A 17145-nucleotide genomic window follows, 5' to 3' on the forward strand; every position below is an offset into this window, starting at 1 on the left:
CTCCAGACTTTAATCTAAGAGCAAGAAAAAAAGAAAGTTATCTGAGACAGAACTGAAGAGACTCCTCATAAAGATGCCAAGGAAATGATTTTTTTTCCTCCCCTTGCCCTCCCCCAGTTATAGAAACATTAACGGGAAATAAAAACAAAACAAGCAAGTAAAACAACTTCAACCAGGTCAAATGTGTGTTGAAGCAAAGGTAAGAAACCACTTAAAGCTCTCACAGGATTATAAGCCCCTTTGACAGGTCTGATAATTTTAAAGGCTTAATTCCATTACAGTATCTGGCAGCCTGCAAGGGCACATTTTACTAACCATAGGCCACCAGGTCACAATAGATGCTGACAGAAAACATCAAAGGTTAAGTAGGCTGTAAGACCATAAAACATGTTAAGCTGCACAGTGCCAGCAATGTTAACTATGGAGCTGTTTGAGAAGAGAAAACAATGGCTGAGTCTTGCCCCCACCTGCAGTCCCAGGGAAGCCCAGCAGAATCAGCTGGCCAGGATGGCCAGCCCAGACCATGCTCCTGTGACATGAAAATGTTTTTGGCTGTGTCAAAGTCCAAATTTCCTACCTTACTTAAAACTCAGAGTGCAAGATCAGATTAATTCAGCTGAAGAAAATAGCCACACAATAGATTTCACTAGTCCTCTTCATCTGGCAAACCCAGTGAGCAGCTGCAGCTGGCAGCAGCGGCCGAGCCACAGAGGAGCAGCAGGGCTGGAGGCATCCTGGCAGCCGAGGTCAGGCAAACTGCAATTGCCTCTGTGCAACACTGGAGCACTCTGACTTGGAAAAGCAGTGCTCAGATTCTTGCTGAGATGAAGATCTAAGCCAGCAGTTAAAACAATTTAGCAAGAAACAGTAATTTTGCCTTCAATACCCAACAAAACTTACTCAAGCACTGCAACATAACCACTGCAGGTGGCAACGCTTGCTTCAACTCCCCCTGAGAGTATTTATGCAACTTACACATGCAGTTAAAGCTCCAATATGTAATTTGGATTGCTCACTCTTGAGAGGTGTCTAGATACAGCAACAATGGCCATAATCACAGACTTAATCTTATTTCAGCCACTAAATATGAAACCTAATATTTGACATTCCAAACTAGCGGGAAGAAAGGCAATGCATAGATCATTGCCTGTGTGCATGGAAGAGGCTTGAAAACTGCTCTCTTCTGCAAACTGGCTTTCTACTAGGCACTATGAGAATATACACAAATAGATCTTCTGCTTTTTCTCTTCTTATGCAAAAGAGCTCCCCTGAATGACATCTATCTGGATAATAAATTGCCAATACCACAAACAATTAAATTAGAAGCAGTTCAAAATGTAAGGGGGTGGGAGCCGACTACTGACCAAATCTGACATACAAATAGCCTGCTAATTTGTCAGCAAGCCAAAATAAATGGAATGGGCTGGCTACAGGTGCAGGTAAACGCCTCAGAAATAGACATCAATAAATCATTTCGCTCTCTCTTACATTTTAGATTACAGTCATTAAACAAGAAGGACATTTTTGCCTTTGCAACATGATTCATGAGTGCTTCAAGTGAGTCATTTACAGTCAGCACTTAGGATGGGACTTTAAAACTTCCATTTTTTGATCTTCTATAACCTACACATAACTTAGCAAATATTATAAACTGTATCCTCTGTTCTGCTTATCACAAAATACAAAATCCAAGATTATGGGGTATTGCACAATAATGACCAACTCTCCAAAGTACCAAACACTCTCTGAGAGAGAATTACTCTCCTCGATATTTTTTGCAGATGTAGAGACAAAGAGGAAGTTTGCTGCATGTCAGGCAAGCCAGACAGCCAACATCCCAGTTTTACTAGATGTGTCTACATAGACAGAAACATGATAGAAAGAGTGGGTCATCACATATTATAAATGTGTTCCCTGCAAGTAAAAATCACTTGGCCCTCATAATTTTCCATCTCAAGTACTTCTTCAAAAAGCCAGCCCGCAAATAACTGTTCTGTCTGCTCAAAGACCATCTGTGGGGCTGTGTTTCTATCAAAATGATACAGGGTGTCACAAACAGTAACAGACAGACACTTAACTGCATGTTCTAAAGAAGGTCAGTCTTGTACTAAAGCCAGAAACACAAAATACACAAGGACCATCTATGCTTCCATTTTGCAAAGACCTTAAAAGCATATTTACAAGTTGTAAAGTCATTAAGTGAAAAAAGTAGAATCTTCCATTACTAATGGATTAAGACTATATATAAACTCACATTTGAACATTTGTTTCTACTGCAACTTTGCTCTAATGAAGCGTACGTCTTGACAGACACAAATTACTTCAAGGATCTTCCAGGTAAATCAGCTCATTAAGGAACAACAGTATTTACACCCCAAGGAATAGTTAGAAACATACATAACCATTTGCAAAATGGGCTGAAACAGGACAATTTAATAATACTCATCTATGTGCAAGACAACTGGTTTCTAAGTTTCTTCCAGACTAACCTCTCAATTGCCCTGTTGCTGGAAAAACAGTAGGAATGCAAAGGTGTATAGGAAAATGAAGAACTGCTGGTTATTTCAAAAAATACAGAATTTTATTACACCTAGCATGGGAGGAGTTTTTACACACTTACTTCACACGACAGCCAGGCACATAGCCAAACATGCATTATAAAACTGAGCTGACAAGCAAATCAGGACAGAGCCCCAGTTCAGCACCATAGTTCACTAAGGTGCTCCCAAACTGAGTGAAAAACACAACCAGCATGACACAATTCTGCAGAGTTTCTGTCTGAGCAGGAAATCTGGAGTTAAAACTACTGACAGCAGCAAAATGAGAAGGCTGGGAAGTATCCGTAGCAGACCCCGCTAACAGAACCAGAGAGACCTACAAGCTGCTCAAGGCAGTCAAATAACAGCCTGTGATCAATAGAAGCAAATACTGCTGGCAGATCAAGCAGGATCAAGGCTACATAAGCCACTGCAATCTGTATGAATAAGTAAATCATGACAGGCTCCTCTGAAAGCCTTGCTGTTAGGCTGATGCTTGAAAACCTTAACTTTCTAAAACAGTTGGATAGTGTCAGTAGACAAGACAGTAAAAGTACTGTTAACACCCTTCTCTCAAGTCTGGCCTGGTATATGGATAAGTAAGTGGCACTAAGTGGCACAACACCCCCTCCCTAGTATTTTTTTCTTTTCCTACTACATATTAATGCAAAAATAAGGTTGTTAGCAAATGTTAAATATATTAAATCACAAAAGCAAACAGCAGGTCAGTAAAACTGGTTAGCATAGCTAACTGAGAACTGAAGGGAGTCCTGTGACAAACTCCTGTTAGCTCTCCCTGTTATCTTCTTAGACTGACCACAAAAATGTAGTCAAGAAAAAGTAAAGGAGTGCTCTTTGTGAGAATCCCAGTTCTTCCCATCTGCCCTGGTTCTGCTTCTCCTGAAGCTCTACCCACTTTATTTGTAACTAAGTTAGGGCAGAATGATTTTGAAAATCCAGTACAGATAGTTTTAATGATAAGATTGTGAAAGAATGAACCTCTCCAGGTACTGTAACACTATATCCAAACAGTATTCTAACAAGCTTGTATTCACCAACAATTGTGGGATTTTGTCTGCTTCCAGGATCTCAACAAAGATAGAGTCCAGCTTGCCTACCCCCTGAAACTTAATTTAATAAATGCAAGGGGCACTGTGGAGGTATAAAAACTACAAACAACAAAATCCAGTTTGAGGATTAGAAGTTTATAAACAAACATTAAGGGTTACTCATCAAAATGTTGAGAGCTGTACTTTAGTTACAATAAACAACAAGAATCAGGAGCTTGGCTGACTGTCAACATTTTATTGGTACTAATAAAGACAACTGAGACAAAATGAACTTTTTTTAAATTTTTATGAAATAGGTAAAACTGTCATTGGTTGCACTAGCTTACTGCCAATAGAATGATCCCAAACAACCTAAGACTCAAGATTATTAACACACAAACATTCCAGAGAATATTTAAGAATGATCCAGATCAAGAACTGAAGAAATGTATAGTATTTATTAGAGATGGGCTGAGTGGCAGCCTTCCACACTACTGAAGCAATTACTGTCCCAATGCCACTGATTTTTCTTTATACTTTGTCTTGATTTATAGGAGAAAATTCTTCAAGTAACTTCCAATTAAAAATAGAAATAAAAAACCTGTCTCTGATCTTTCTGGGTTTCTCTTGTTTCCTTACTGAATTGTCAGTGAAAGCCAGACTGGCTGGCTGCTTTCTCCCTGATGATGAATGGATACTCTCTTCCCCAAGCCTTGAAAGCTATTACTGCTTTGCTTTACTGCACATTGGTGTACCTCTCACAATTAGTGAAACAGCCATTTAATTCGAAGGCTAGCTCAACATTTTACATGCTGGTTTAAAAGGCTTTGCTCAGTAACTTGAAATTGCTTTTAGTTACTTCCAAAACAACTGTTTTATATACCAAAACATTGTTTTGCTTCAGCATTTTAGAAGAAGGTATACCCCACGGAATTTTGGTTCCTATCCTGCTGTTAGAAGAGCCAAATGATATTAACTTAATATATTCTTTTAAGTGCGTTAATTTATTTTTTGTTTTGCTTACTTCAAAGAAACAACCAGTAACACCATACTACAGTGCAACAGATGTCATGTCTACTGGTTTATTTCACAGAACTTTCTGGTTTCCTCTAGAAAGGCAGTACAAGGAAAACAAACTCTAAGAAATTAAGGGGACACACAGTAGGGTCATTTGTCACATGTTTGTTTTTTTTTTTTTTAAACCCTCAAGATACGTCTCTGCTGTTTCTTGCAAGGTACCAGAAGTAGTGAACCATCTGCTCAGCCTGCACAGCTCTCCACATGCCCAGCAAGGCTTCTGAGACTTCAATTAGATCACCCAGCTCTACTTGCACTGAACAACAATGCAGGAATAGCTGAGCAGCGCTGGCAGGAAGCAACTTTCCCCCACCGTTTTTTTTTTTTTTTTCCTTGAGCAAAAACCTTGCTGTCCAGCTGCTTGCAAGCAGTTTCATGGCAGTCTGCTGGGAGCAGCTTCTCCTGGCTGTTCCACCCGAGAGAAAACAGAAGTTCCCCTAGCCAGAGCAGCCTCAGAGGAAGGTATTTCCTGTGGCACTCTCTGTTCTCCAACTGAGAGGAACCACACCAGAGAGCGCCTTCACTGAGATCTCTGAAACATAATTTTAACAGTGTTTCACTAGATGAAGTTTTGGGGTTATTTGTTTTCTGCTGGTTAGCTCCTTCCCTGGTTAGCTCCTTTGATATTTTTAAAATATAATTTACAGTGTATTCTTTTGTTATGAGAAAAAAAAGTTACGGTTGTGCCATCCCATAGAGTGACAGTTTCCTCATGGCTTCACTCTAATGATTTTTGGTCACTGTTAATCACCAATATCCCTTTTGCTGATGTAATAGTCATGAGAAAGCAGCCTTGCATTGTAACAGTTCCAGTGACAGCTGAGGATAACGTGGGAACTTCTCTGTCCTCAGCTTACCTCGTGACACAGAAAAACTATTCTCTTGTCTTAGTTACACATCTTGTAATTGCAGGGGCTTGGGGCATTGGATTCAGAGACTCTCTTGAACTAATTGCTGTACTAACTCTTATGGCAACAAGAAGCCTCTTTTGCCAGACTATTCTCTCTAAACTATCTCACCGTAATTAATACAGCACCTGTTACTACAACAACAAATTGTTTATTCATTGAGCCTAAGTACCCTGTATTTTTCTCTCATGGTTGGTTTGCATGCTCTGCTTCTTTGCTTTATAACCAATAGCTGCAATGTGCACAAGTTTTCTTGGATGTTCCTGGAGCATTCATCCAGCATAAGGGTCCCAGGACTAAATGCTACTTTGAGCACAAGTAATACCAAGAGAATGTATGTGTTTCACTGAAATATGAACACAGCAACATTTCAGCCAGGATCACAGAGACATTGACAGGCACAGCTTTGACATTTGTACCCATTCTACTATGATCTACACAAGATTAAAGGCTTATGACTACATTTCAAATCTCACTTATGATCAGTATTTTCAATTGCTGATGTGAAACAGTACCTTGCTCATTCAGATGACTTCTTTACTAGTGAAATTTCACTGCACTTGCAGACGTATTTCCCCGGGGATTTTCTGATGGCTCCTCCAGAAAGGGGTAAAGGTGGTGTTAACTTAACAATGTTAAGTAGTTTTTTAAATCAAACTTTGACCATAAATTTGGTAACACTCTTCTGTTCACTTAAACTGGAGCATTACTGACTGAGTTCTACTGAAATAAATTTACATAAACCCAAACTTTTTTTCAAATGTTCTATTGCACTTTAGCTGCCATCTCGATTTAAATGCTAAGCAAAAAGAGGAACAAAATTCTGCTAAGCAGATTGGTGACAGCATGGAGAGACATGCTTCTGCTCAACTCAGAGGCACTTCCACTTTTATGCATGATTAGATGCTGATAATTACTTTATTACCAGTATAACTGTAATAAACTTCTAACTTGAACAAAAACTACAGGAAATATTAGGCAACATAGAGCAATTTTAGCTGGATCTTAGTTTTATGTACTTCCATTTCCAAGTAGTGTTTCAGTCATGCTAATTGCTTTTCTTAGGTCACCCCAGCCTAATGACCTGGTTAGACTAACCTGAGACATGACTTCTTGAAAGAAACTGTCTCCACAGTAACTTTTAATTCTAAAATCTACATATTTGCAGAATGAACACTGTCTTCTATAGTATTATGAGCTAAGGTAAGTTGTCGTAAGTGTGGGTTCAATTTAATCAGTTCACCCCATGAGATCTCTAGAGAGAGCATTTATTTCATCAAAAGATGACAGATAGTAAGGAATTTTTAACTGGATCTTTTAATGGGCTCACCTGAACTCAGGACAAACAGTTTGTATGACTGAAGTCACAATTTGGTTTGACAGTGACTTTAGTGGCTCCAGAATCAGTGATGCTACATTATGCAAAGTCTATTTTACCTTACACAGCGATTTCACTGATTCAAAGAGTTGTTATCTACAATAGCAACCTCTCTTCCCCCAACAGTCCGTGCTGTCAACAACTAGATTTCAAACACTGAAGCTGTATAGAAGCTGCATTTTGTTTTTGGCATACATTCATATATGCTATTTTATTCAGTTCTTAAGTACTATTTGCATTAGGCCAACTAACTAAACTAAACAATAAAACTAACATCCCAAATTCCAGTCTGGCATCACTAGTTTGAAACTTTATCATAACTCCTTAAATAATATGCAAATTAAGTAACCTTTTTAGTTTTTTACACAGGAAACGAAAAAACAAACTTGTTACTACTCAACACGAGGGGCAAAAAACTTGTCAACTGGAAAACCCAAAACTATCATTGATACTAATACTACTTTGAGATCTTCTATGAAGGTACTCGCCACAGATGTGAGTTCTGCATCCAAGGTCTTTATAGAGACAGCAAAAATGAAATGGTGGCAGCAGTATTGTCATTGCTGTTTGCAGAACAGCTTGTCACGTTCTGACAGTGCCAGACAGGCTAAAGTTGCAGCAAAGGCCACTGATGATCGGTGTTGCCTTTTGGTGGTATGACTGCAGATGCAGTCGGCAAGCGTGGTGCCGAACGCCGCGGGCTGAGCTGCAGGCTGCGGGCGGTGGGAGCCCCGCGCAGCAGCGGCGGGCCGGGCGCGGGGCAGGGCAGGGCAGGGCAGAGCCCGCTGCCATCGCTGCCAGCCCCGCGCCGCCGCTCCCACAATGCACCCGCTCCCGCACACGCACACACACACACACACACACACACACACATATACACGGAGACGCTCGCACACATGGGCATGCACACGGCCACAGGCTCTCCTGGGGCGAACACGCTCCAGCACACAGCCCCGCTCCCGCACGCACGGCCGCCGCCCCCCGGAAACCAACTTACCCCCGAGTTACATCCCATTCACCAGCCCGGGCTTCCTCTGCCGCCCCTCCTCTGCGCGCCTGCCTCTGCTGCTGCAGAGAGGCCACATATGTCTGCAAACACTTCTAGGCAGAAACCAGCCAGTGCAGAACAAAGACAGCCGGGGTTGCCTTCATCTCAGCACAAGGCAGCCAGCAGCTATTTTCAAGCTTGTTCGCTCTCCCCCTCTGAGGGCACCCTGCTCTGTTTCTCCCTCTCTCTCTCTCCTCTTTGCCTGTCCAGCTACTGCACAACACGCATCAATTATTCATTGCTTGTCTCCCGGTTTCCAGGCAAAACCAATCACAGATGGAGTCTTGCTAATGGGCTCATGCCGTACTTGCCAACAGGCTATTTGTGCTCAAGCTACAACCCTCTAGAGACAATAAAGAGAATCAGGTTAAGCTTTAAAACTTCACACGTACGCGAACAGACCTAAAACGGCGATAGACATGTAAGCATCCCTATGACATTGCTTAGGAGTACGTCTTCGGCATACAGCATGGCAGAAGACTGCTGTAAATCTTCCGAAAGGGTTTTAAGAAAATCAAACACTCAGAAAAATCTCACCTCAGCTGCATGTTACTGATATTGATGGTTCTCTTTTCTGTCTCTAGTGATCCATGTCTTGCTTTCCCATTACACAGAGAGGTACGTCCTTCTCTCATTCTCGTGCACACACGCGCACACGCACGCACACACACACACAGCCACAGCCACTTTGCCAGAAGGAAGAGAGAGAAAGAGAGGAGGAAAAAAAAAACCACCCAGGCAGCTCACATTTCAAACTTGCAAGGAGGGGTGGTGCTTAAAACGCTAGGACAAAGCCTCTGTCTCTGGCACCCAGTCAAAATACTAAAATAAAGCCCTTCGATCAATTAATTGAAAGCAACACTTGTTCGAGCCCGCGTAACAAACCATTAAGGGCACCGGGGCTGAAAAGTCTTAAGATTTGGGAAATCTCGTACCCTTGCTTCCCCCCTACCCTGTTTGCTGAATGCTGTTGACTAAATCCATCAAACTAGTCATGCTAATTAGCGTCCAGGGCAGCCCCGCCGCCGGGGCGGGCGGCCCCCGCGGCCGGGAGTTTCCTTCCGGACCGGCCGCCGCCCCGAGCCGGGCAGGAGGTACCGGCGGGCCGGGCCGGGCCCGGGAGGGCCGCCGGGGGAGGTCGCTGGAACGGCGGCGCCGGCTGCGAGCCCCAGGGCGCCCCAGCGCTCCCGCTCGGCGGAGCGACGGGCGCCGTCTCTCCGCCGCCAGGGGAAACTGAGGCAGGCGGGGGTGGGGGCTGGGGCTGCCACCGGATCCGCTGTCACCTGCGGGACCGCCCGGCCCGGACAGGTGCCTTGGGCTGCGTTTGCGAGTTCAGGTCTTCGCCTTTGCCGGCCGCACAGTGCTCCCAAGACAACACCCGTTCCCACGCCACTGCCAGCTCGGGGCTGCCCATGGAAGAGTTTTAAACATGTCCAGCTGTGCCTGCGGTGGTCAGCGTTTCAACTGACAGTGCCGAAGGGAAAAAAAAAAAAGGCAACAAACAATCAACCCCCAGGAAGCCAATGTGAGAATTCTTTGCTGCCTCTCAAAGGGAAAACTGGCAGTTTAAGTTGTGGCCAGCCGAGCACCAGCCTTTTCCTGCCACCCTCCGCGGTGCAGAGCCACTTCCTTCCCCGCACAACCTGCACAAAGGCACCTCCACCTCTTAAAGGCGCACCCGGCCCCCTCACAGTGAAGCAGCCGCCAGGTTCCAGGAGAAACAAACAAAACACAAACAATAGAAACAAGAGGACTTGAAAAAAACATTGTCTCTCCAGCAAAATTCCTTTCAGTGAAAAAATGGCCCCGGCTTCCCTTGCCATGCTTACAGTCACTTAACTGTGCTTTCCAAACACCTTAGCAGAGAGTTGGCAACATGACAGATCGGAGCAGCAAACTATCACAGATATCAAAGAGCAGCTCTTCTCTGAAAAATGATTCCACAAAAAAGCATTGTCAGATTTCATGTTCTTTTTTTTTTTTCCCCCAGGGAATCCACTGCAAACAGCTAAGAGTGTGTGCTCTCACTTAACTTCCACTCCTGATGTAGGATCTCAAGGTCAGCCTATCAGACAGGGCTATTGCTTTCTCTCCACGGCCATCAGACCAAGCAGAACTGCAAACCAAACCCTCCACACTTCGTGCAGTCTCAGAGCTGCTCAAGTGTGGCTGAGGGAACACTTCACAGCAACACAGCTGCTACAGGTGGTGCAGGACTCAGTGCTGGACCAGTGTCCGTACAGCCTGGGCAAACCTTCAGCTGGGTCCTCCTAGATGCAGGTGGACCCACAGGGCTGCTTGAACACTCTTACACAAAATGTAGTTTCCATTGCTGTTGGTCAAATTTCAGATTCAGTCACATGGAAGAAAAGTACAGAACCTTATACAATTTTTTCATTGCCTTTCAGAGTAGACAGATTGTTAAGGAGGTGTAAATTATACTGCTAGACTGGCAGAATAGGTATAGGAAGCTCAAGTTTTAGGGGACTGTCAGAGAGTTCAGACTTGGTGGATGTGAATGAAATTGATAATTGCTCTAAAGCTACATGAATTCTTGATCAAATGAACAGTTCTGTACTTGTTTCAGGTTTTACTGCATTTACAGAGTTTTCACACAATTCACAACTTATCATGATGTTTTGTTCTATTTTGAAAAAACACATAAAGCAGCAACAAGAACGTATCAGATGGTTGCGAGGTCCCAGATACTGAGACTGGCTCCTTCCTCATACAAGCCATGATTAAGTTATTTTCTGAGAGTGAAACGCAATTTTATTTTTTCTGTATAAAAAACACATTCCCCAGTATCCTATGTTTTTTTCTCTACCTACCATCAAAAGTAGTATCTCTCTCTGCAATTAAATTGCTCTTTCTAGTGTAACAGTGTAAGTTTCTCTTTTAAAACTGCCTGTCTTTCAGAGGAAGTGGTTTAGAGGAGACAAATCACTTATCTAAAAATTATGTACTTACTTCTCCTTTGACAAATCTTCAGCAGGTTTCTAATCCCACCCTGCCACTTGAAATATCACTTTCTGTGATGACATTTGAGTCACAGTTGTCAGAAGCATCAGGCTCTGTAGTCAAATGGATTAAATCACACTTCATAGCATGCAGTATTTTGAAGGAGGAGTGGTTTATCATTTGTAGAAATTAATCATAACAGTTTTTTCTCTAGGGCAAATTCCCAATCATTTTTAAAGATTACTATGTTTAAGCCCCTCTGACAGCAGTATGTCAAATTACATCACAAGGGAGGTTATCTCAGGCAATGATAACTATTAACACAACTCACTGAAGACACATGCTACTGGGAGAAGCAGGTCTGTACTGGGAAGCACCTTTTTTATGCAGGGTGGGAGAGCAGGCTCTTTGGCTGTGTTTTGTGGGGCTCTGTTGAGGCCATAGGGATCTCAGTGTCTGGGGGTGAGCCTGCTGCTGGCTGTTGTCCCAGCTCAGCCCCACAGGGAAGGGGAGACAGGAGTTTGAGTTCTACAGGGGGGAAAAGAGGAGACCCTTACTTGGACCACCTCTAGCTGATTAAGGAGTATAGTTGGAAGATTTTCAGAGAAGTCCTGTTTATCTCAAAGTAGGAGGCAACGTCTGTCTGTTCAGCATACAGTGTTAATGCATGACAATATCACCGACAAACTTCCCAAATCTCAATCCTGTCAGTCACTGTGTGGCACAAAAACAAACCATGTTGTTATGGTACTTTGCTCTCTGCTCTCCATGCCAAGACACCTCTCTGAAGAGCGTATTTTTAAGAAGTCAGAAGCCTGTCCTTAAGTTGCAGACGTGCCCATGGAACACCAATTTTTAATGGTGAACACATTGATATGTTCAGGGGCCTTTGATTGCTCAACACAAACAGCATGATGCTTATCTTCAACTGCTTCAAGTGAGGTAGCCTTTGGGCGTAATTCTCACTTCTCTTCTGCCTTGCCCCTCTTTGGTGATATTGCACAAACTTAATCAAATGGATCAACACCTGTTATAAAAATGCAGACCACCAACAGCAAAAGAAGGAGAGGCTGCAGAGGGGTGGAGAACAAATCACCCGTTTGGATTCTTCAGTATCAAGAAAACTGTACAGGAGGGACAGCATCATGTTCTACTGTAACATCATTGTGAGAGGTATGCTGAGAAAAGAGCAGGGAAAGAAAGCATAAATGGGTAAGGAAAATCTCTTCAAGTAGCTGTAATAGCAGTTATTGCCCACTGAGTCATAATATAATCCTTTAGCAATGCAAATTTTCTATGACCAAAGATTTAAAGGTTTATCTCAGGGGCCAATCTTTATTCATCTGAGTTTTGCTGCACTGCTGAACACAGCAGGGTAGTTCCTTACAATATTTGTCTAGAGCAGGTTATTTGCCCAAGAATTAGTTCCCTGGATATGTATATATTTTACTATTGATTTAAGGGATTCAAAAAACTCTTTAGAAGGCTTACAATTACATAGTTGAAATACACAGAATACATGGATCAGTGGCCTTGTCGTTTTTTCCTGATGTTTCACAGTAGGTTGAATCAGCTGAAGCTGTTATAAATCTAAGGGCTGCATCCCAGTAAAAAAACAACCATGTACTTGAAAAAACAAAAATTAAAATCCTTTGACTCTGCATCAAGCGTCTCTCATGCATAACCCATTTTTACATAATCAAATTAAACTCTTTCCAAAAAGAGGTGTGGAAGAAAAACCCAGTATTTAAATACACAGTAAGAAAAGACCCTTTCACATGATTGAGTCCTATCCTGTTTAAGTAAGAGATTACTACACTGCAAAGAATTCTATGAGTAAGGTACATACCCTTTGGCCACCTTCTGCATTAGGCTTTATAAAACAAAGGTAGGGAAGTTACAAAAGGTAGTAACACAATATCTGCCTTTTTTTCCTGCTGCCCATGACCACTGTTTGCTGGTAGCCCTTGGTAACTAGATGTTTTAGTTAACATTTAGTTAACTCTGATCTGAACCTGGAAACACCAAATGCTGTTTTGGATGCCCATAGCAATTGGACCAAAACACTCAAAATCTTCTGAAAGCCCTCATGCCCTATTAACGTTTAAGACTCTGGACAAGCTCATGTTCTTGTTACCCCATTACAAAACAATATTCCTTCAAGCCTCTGCAAAGACTCAGGATAGACTTTTAGGCACTCTGATGAACACCTCTTCAATTACCAAAACATTTGGAAAGGAAGATCTACCTTAAGTCCATCAATCTCTATTTTCTTCATTCTTTCTTTTGATTTAATGTCTTTACCGTGAGCAGAAAACAAGATGCTCAATAAAATTACAGTGCAAAAAGCCACTCAGAAATACACAGAGAAGCCAGTCATTATGTTTGTATCTTTGGTTCTCTTCTCAGCTATACTTCTAAGGAAAACTGCAAAGCAAAAGTAACCAAAGCACACAGAAATCAAGAACAAAGTACACAAAGGAAAAATCACATCTGTGATGTAGTGTGGCAGTCAGAAGAGAGGCTTTACAGACCTAAGGTATCACTGCAGTGAGGGCATCAGCTCAGAATTGTCCCCAGCTCTATGTCACACACAACTTGTTCATCAGGCAGTTTTAAAGACAGATGCAACATACCCCACACTTGTGATGCTCTGCCCTTAATTTATTGTATCTATTTTGCTACAAATGCTAATGCATGTTTTAAAATCTGCTTTTCATTACATGGAAGCTTCATTGTTTTTCTAACTTTTGGATGTTTCTAGTGGAATTCCTTGGTAAACTGGACCGTGGCACAAATGGCTTTCAGTGCCTCTTGACACCTGGGCTGGAGCTCACGACATCTCTGGCGAATCAGAGAGAAATCAAAATTAACTGAAGCCCTTTCCATTCAACATCCATTTTTTCAGCATGATCAAGTGGATTTCTAAAACATCCTGATTTTTCACTAAGTTTTGATAAAATATTTCTATACCACATCTTGCAAACTACCTGATTGTCCTCATGTAGTTCAGACATTTTTAGCCTTCTACCAGTTCGGGGGAATATCTGATGAACCGTTCTTTAGATTTCAAACAAATCTTTCAGCATTCATATGTTCTGCAAAGTACTAAAAACTTTGTTATAATAAAGCAAGATTTTCAAATGTAGTGAGGACTACTACCTCTCTAAGAAAGTTTTAGTGTGCACTTCAGTAAAACATTTTTTCTACTGCTTTTCAAGGTGGTTAAGAAAATATTTTCCCTAAAAATGTTTGGTTTTACTGAGCTTATAGCAGAAGCCCCACCTCTGGCAAGCTGTGGGTTAATTAGAGCTAAGCTTTCTCTCTCCCTGATTAATTGTTCAAGGGAATAAGAAGGCAGTTCTGAAGACAGCAACTTAATCAGGTCTCTGAAAGAAGATAGAAAACTATTAGAACAGCAACTTGTGAGGCCATGTAGAAGTAATGGGATGCAAAAGAGTAAATGAAACTTCCACTTGGAAAGTGGAAGCCCTGCTTGGGCACCTGAACACTTCTTGGCTTTGTAAATCCAGACTGAACTGTTCTGACTCTTCACAATTATTTTCCAGGCATATAAATTGCATGAATATTCCTCATTAAGATTTCAAAAGAATAAACCCTCCATGAAGAGGCAATCCCAGTGACTATTTTCCTTTATCTTTTCCTTCCAAGCCTTCATATCCAGTTGACACTTCATACCCCAGCCCCATCACAGCAGTGTGAGGAGCTGCTGCTCTGCTTTTCTGGCTCCATTGGAGCTGTCTTCCCCTCTGCAGGGGGACCCCACTTGGTCCCATTTCACCCAGCTGCCTCTACTCCAAAAATGGGTTGGAGGGGAAATCTAGGCTATTTGCTTATATTCTTTTTATTATTAGTTTTTAAAACCAATCCACTAATATATGGAAGGTATCAGTTGTGAGAAGGAATGTGATACAAACATCCTGAGTGGGACATAAATGCAGTTAGAAAAGATGTAAAGAGAAGATATGTCCTTCATTACCCTCACAATTTACTTCTATACACAGGAAAGTTCATGACAGAACTTTTTCTCTGTTCAGTGAGTAAACTGTGAGAGCATTAAAATGAGAAAGTTGAGATGTAGGGCTTTTTTATTTTTACTATTAAAAACTCTACGAAAGCAACACCAAATGTCACTTTGTTCAAATCAATTGTGGAGTGTAGAAAACCACTGAAAGTGCATTCAGATGTTTTATGATGCCATATCAAACATATGAGGGGTTATATAATTATCAAATAGATAAAAGTCCAAAGTTACAAATTAAAAGAAAAGTTACAAATTGCTGGCTATGCATCACTGTCTTGGAAAGCTTCCATTCTGGAATACAAAGACATTCATCATTTGGAGGCCAGCTCATGCTTCTAGCTTTGTATTTAAACAACCCCATGTACAATCATCATACACTTTTCATATCAATGTGCCAGAAAGCCATACAGAGCTATTTTTAGAGGACTCTGAGATGAAGTACAGTTTAGCCTGCTAAGTAGCCTAATAAGGCAAAATGCTCTTGGTGAAGACCAAATGCAGTCACTGTTGCTCTTCCCTCATACTCTAATCAATTTCTAAGAGCATCCCTTAATTTTTCCCACTTACTGAGGATTACTGTATTAGCAGCAGGATAGAACTAGAGGGAGAGAGGCATTCTTTATAGTTTTCTACATTTTGATAATCAGAGTGATTGAAGAAAAAATTGAATGGTCTGAAAAGAAAGTGGCTTTGCTCAGAGTTAAAGAAACCTCTTAGTAGACAATCATTTTAAGAGAAACAACAGCTTAACATCAGTTTTTGCTTTTAGAAACTAGCAAACTCAACTCTCAGTCAACTCCAAATACTTCAAGGCCTCAAAGCCTCCAAGTGGATATCAAGGACTCTTGGAGAGTATTGGTGTGCTTAAACACTAGCAAGAATCTTAAAATTAAAAAAGTTCCCAAATCTACTAGATTACTTACAATCTGAGAAAAATACTCATTTTGTCATGTTAATGCTAGGAGGAGGGTGATGGTTAATGCTAGAGGGGGTGATTCTGTAGCAATTTATGAGAACAGGATTAAACCCAGCAATTAACAGAGGTTTCTATCTTTAGTAATTATTCATATACCTGTTCAGTTGATTATAAGTCATAGCTCCAGGCTGTCTGCCTACACTGCTAGGACACAGACAGCAACCTTTGCTAAATTGACTCCACTGGCTATGCTCATGCTGCAGGAGCTGTTTTCAAGGACAGATGTACAATGTTATATGGGTAAAGAGAGGAGCAAATTAAAGATGGGTGTTCTGTCAGGAAAAGGACTGAAGAACTTGTGTCAGCATTTCTCTACATTATTAGGACCATAGATTTTTAACCCTTCACTACCTAATACTTAGATTTAACAACTTTCCTTATTATATAGATAGAATAACTGCATCTTCTCAAATAAAATACCAAAATACAATAGTTAGGAACAAAACACAAGAGCCTTCAAGAGAATTAACCATATACATACCTATAGATAAAGAGGAATTCTAGTAAGAGCATTTAATCCTTCTTGAACTGTGCTTCATTTTAAAGCATCATAGCTTGTGGGTTAAATAAACTGAGCACAGTAGAACATGAAGTTACCAAAACAATTACCACACAGAAGTATCACTCACTTTGAGATCACAAATATATACCTGGCACATTCCTACCAAATAGCTATACTCACCTGTTTTTCTTTTTACCATCTTCTGTATATTTCACCTTAAAGAGGTCTACATATTTCTTTAAAGGATGCTGAAAATCTTCCAGGCCTGAGAAATATTTAGCAGTACAACCACAGAAGACAGCCCTGCTGCCATCTCCTACCAAGCACAGACACAGTTCATACTGGCAAGAGGCTGTGCCTTAGATTGCCCTTATTGGGCTCTCACTGAAATCAAATTTTTAATTGAGGTTTTCTATGATACCACTAAAAGAGGACTTCTGGTATGCATACAAACATATCCTACTTTACTAGAGGACTTCTAGCATAGATCTAGCCTACTGTGAGTCTAAGAGCAAGTCTACACCTTGGAATATTCACACTTCACGATCTTCTAATAACTACATCCATCTGTTTAATAATTTACAATCTGATAGAATATAAAGCAATAGTATAGCAACAAAAATATATAATCTGGAAAATATCTAAAAATATTTAACACTATTTC

At 41.3% G+C, this 17145-nt stretch overlaps 1 protein-coding gene across 11 annotated transcripts in view; it reads right to left on the minus strand.

Annotated features, from left to right (window-relative positions):
- Window positions 1-17145, minus strand: part of ZMIZ1 (zinc finger MIZ-type containing 1) — a 336761-nt gene that overhangs the window by 82444 nt on the left and 237172 nt on the right. The window contains exon 1 of one of the 11 annotated variants that reach the window (XM_018910993.3): window positions 8535-8706. The exons of 9 other annotated variants lie outside the window; for them this stretch is intronic. The gene's annotated coding sequence lies outside the window, so the exon portion shown is untranslated. Of the gene's footprint in view, window positions 1-7946; window positions 8148-8534; window positions 8707-17145 lie in introns of those variants that run through there. One more of the 11 variants, XM_018910994.3, reaches the window with a different exon arrangement.

The sequence above is a fragment of the Serinus canaria genome, chromosome 6, assembly GCF_022539315.1.
Source record: "Serinus canaria isolate serCan28SL12 chromosome 6, serCan2020, whole genome shotgun sequence".
NCBI classification, from domain to species: domain Eukaryota; kingdom Metazoa; phylum Chordata; class Aves; order Passeriformes; family Fringillidae; genus Serinus; species Serinus canaria.